Here is a 3,502-nt window from a genome sequence, read left to right as displayed (position 1 = left end):
CTATGGTTTCCAGGAAAATTGGTCATCCTTAAGAGGACAGGACACCACCATAGTACATCTTCAGGCATATTACATGCGCTAGCAGGCAAAACAATTAAGGTATACTGACAATGAACATTTGCGGCAGGACACAATAGCAATGACAGTATTTGGCAGGATGTTTAGACAACAGACTAAAAAGAGTGGACTGGAGGTGAAAGCACTTCTTTTGGTGAAGTATTTATCTCGGCTTTAAACAGTGCATTGCTTGCATATAGGGTAACATAGTTGTCATGTGCAAGTTTGTAACAGTGTACTTATGATGGAAAATTCTGATCAAAACCACACAGTGGCATGGTGAGGCAAGTGGACAACACAGTGGTTTTAAAGCATTGTTTCATGCTGAGTACTAAGTAGCAAGTTCAGTATTCCCACACAGAAGCGAGGTTAATGAGATCAAAAATGGGAATAAAATGTCAAACCAAGTGACAAAGCATGAAGCAAGACCTATAAAGTTTCAAAGTTCTTTGAGTCGTGTGTGCACCTTGTTGGCAAATGTGTGAACTTTCGACGCAGAAAAAATGTTGTCATTGGAAACAACTTGTCAAAGATAATCACTTGTTTATCAACAAAGCGAGATTTTATCACACAAGAGTTCAAAAATCGTTGCTTAAAAAATTAGAAACACCAGTAATTTTGACCTTCTCTTATATTGAACACCCTGTGATTAAACTGTCTATGGCATCTCTAGCATGTCGTGCGGACCAACACCTAGGCAAGAGACAATGCCAGCAACTGCTGCAGAATAGGCAAAAGCAGAGAAAACAGTAATGGCACGAAACAGGCTGTAGCATTACAAAAAGAAAATGCACAAGTTTGATGACAAATGATAAAAAAATACAATTCAGAGCCCTTCCACTATGTGAAGATGGAAGACCAGCTGAAGCTGTACTTGTTGACAAGTATATTGAGTTATATATGGTTAATTGCTATATTGATTAAATAAAGAAACATACACACAACTTCGTTATCTTTGATTTTCTATTTACTTTGTCACCATGGTAACCATTGCTTTGTGGTCACTGTGATATACTGCAATTGGTCGCCGATGCTTTCGTGCCCGCTCCCGCTTCTGTTTGCAAAGGTGATCCTCACGGGCACGCTGTTCTTCATCGGTCACAGAGCAGCTAGCCGACATTACGGATCTGCAGACAAGGCGGGTCTGGCTATAGCAGCTGCCCGTTGCCTTCACGCTGTTGCTCACACCGGTGCTCTTAACATGCACATTGTTCTTCTTCAGTACGGACTAGACGCGTCCTGGCCATAGCAGGACCAAAGTAAAACTGCTGATAACGTCGCTAGAGCGATGTCGACTTCACAAGAAAACGAGGCACAGACATTGGTGGGTACACAATGACGTTTTATTATTCTGCCATGCACTCCGGAGCCACTGAGCACTGCTGGCGCACAGCAGGCTACTGTGGATTCAATTTTGTCGACGCAACTTTTTTCTACACACCCTGTCGATGTATGCACTATTGGTCATGGTCAGAACCTAGCCATATACAGCTTCTCTGTAAAAATAGCAGGGGAAACAGAAGGAGACACGTTCAATGCATCACAAAGGAATGCAGCAGGCAAAAAGATGCGGTTTCTGCAGCACAAGCCATGACCTTGTACAGCTTGTGGCAAAAAAATGCAGCACAAGCAGATAGCTCAATCACTTCGCAGTTGTTCTAGCCTTGTGAACTGGAGCAACTGGCTTTCCTGTCCAGGAAGCATGGGCAACGACACTGCACACATGTTGGTAATATCAAGCTTTGATGCAGACATAGTAACGTGTGGTGAGGAATTAAGTAATCTTTGTTTCCACTTCTGCATGAATTTTGTGGAAGTGCTGGAGGGTCAAGGTTTTATACAGCTATTAATTTATGTATGTGGTCTAATAAACCATTGCAAAGTGAATGTGTGGCATCAGCAACAGATAGCCAGGCACTATCACAAAAAGAAGCAAAATAATGCTAGGTTGTCGAAAGTTGCAGGTTCTGGAGGAGAGATAGAAAAGGACAAGACTGCATCGATCAATTGGACATGACTGAAGGCATGCACGGTATGTTGAGCAAGAAGCGGAGAGAGAGAGTACAAGGAAACGCATGAAGGAGAACAGTCTGACAGTGTGTGAAGGCAGGAGCATCACATTAAAAAAAATTGGAAGAAAGGAGCAAGCATTTTCTGCTAGAAATGTTATTGCTGTTGTGCCTTAGCCCTGGGGCTGCAAATGGAATGTGGAAGAAACAAGTACAGTACAAGTTGAGAAAGCGTTGTGGCAAGAGTGAGTGGCATTAGATCGGTGCCTCATCAAAATGATAGAATTTGCAGTGCTCATCTGCACTCAACAAAGTATGGTAACCTGTGTTGCTGGAAGTGTGTAAACTATCTCGAGATGAAATGTACAATCAGCCAGCTCTTCCAGATTCAGAAAAGACTTAAGACCAGAGGAAAATTTCAAAAATTACAAGACGGCAACCTGATTTGATCAATCATATTTTGGATGTTTCCAGTAGAAGCACTTGCACCAATGGAAACTAAGCTGCATTAAAGGTTGGACTTCAGAAAGTGCATCAACACTACACCAACGATAAATGCAATTCCACTACATGGATGACTTGCCTTGTATGAAAACATTGTTTTCACCTTTTGCTCTCCTGTTCGCCACGTAAGCATTGCGGATTAAGACGAAGTCTCACTGTTTGGTGCAATGCATTTGTCACTCGCTGACCACAAATTAATCGCTGTCAATGTAGTGTAATGAGCATTAAAAAGTTCTCTTCAGCTCCTACTTTGTGACTAATGAGCCGGCTGTGCTTACATAGGTACGGATCCACCTCCAGAGGGTCACCACTGAATTGCATCTTTTTTTTTCTTTACAGGAGCGTGGAGGCCTGCATTAATAGTGTTTTTTCACTGACTGCACATATGTTACCAGGCTTTTTATTAATCTTTTAAATCACCCACACTGGCGTACGTTATCCTCTTCATTAAGTATAGAGGGGTAAACATCGACAAAATGATGCAGCTCAAATAGGTTGAACGTGTATGCGTTTTCTATCAGCAGTGACGGACAAGATGGCTCGAGCCTCGCTGCAGGGCACCAGTGTCGCGCAATGAAGCATGCGCATTGTATTGCGGCAAAGTATAGCAAGAGTGGAAAGCGGCCACTGTGATATACGCGACCACTTGCCGTCACGTCTCCTGCCGCAGTACAAGCACGGAGACGCCGAACAAGTGTACTGGCAGGCATTCAGAGTATTTCGCATGCGGTTGTAGCGATCTGAGCCCTTGTTTCGTCCACATAGGGCGCCCCGTATATGAGCTAGACATCGTAACAGCCGGGATTATTAACTAGCCAATATCAGTGTTACTGTACAGCTTTCACAAAGGTCTACTGCTATGAAATTGCATGACGACCGTTTTTCTTTAGCATACATTTCTTCCGTATTCATCCGCAGGGCGTAGTGTTTTG

General features: G+C 43.1%; 1 long non-coding RNA gene across 1 annotated transcript; it reads right to left on the bottom strand.

Moving 5' to 3' along the window:
- Positions 1 to 1,382: 1,382 nt before the first annotated feature.
- Positions 1,383 to 2,917, bottom strand: LOC142574445 (uncharacterized). The gene is made up of 2 exons (XR_012826540.1): positions 2,849 to 2,917; positions 1,383 to 1,553 (listed from the first exon to the last, which is right to left on the bottom strand). It is a non-coding gene; the product is annotated as an uncharacterized LOC142574445 (long non-coding RNA).
- Between the last annotated feature and the right edge of the window lie 585 nt (positions 2,918 to 3,502).

The sequence above is a fragment of the Dermacentor variabilis genome, chromosome 3 (genome assembly GCF_050947875.1).
Source record: "Dermacentor variabilis isolate Ectoservices chromosome 3, ASM5094787v1, whole genome shotgun sequence".
NCBI lineage: Eukaryota > Metazoa > Arthropoda > Arachnida > Ixodida > Ixodidae > Dermacentor > Dermacentor variabilis.
This window is presented reverse-complemented; position numbering and strand designations above follow the sequence as displayed.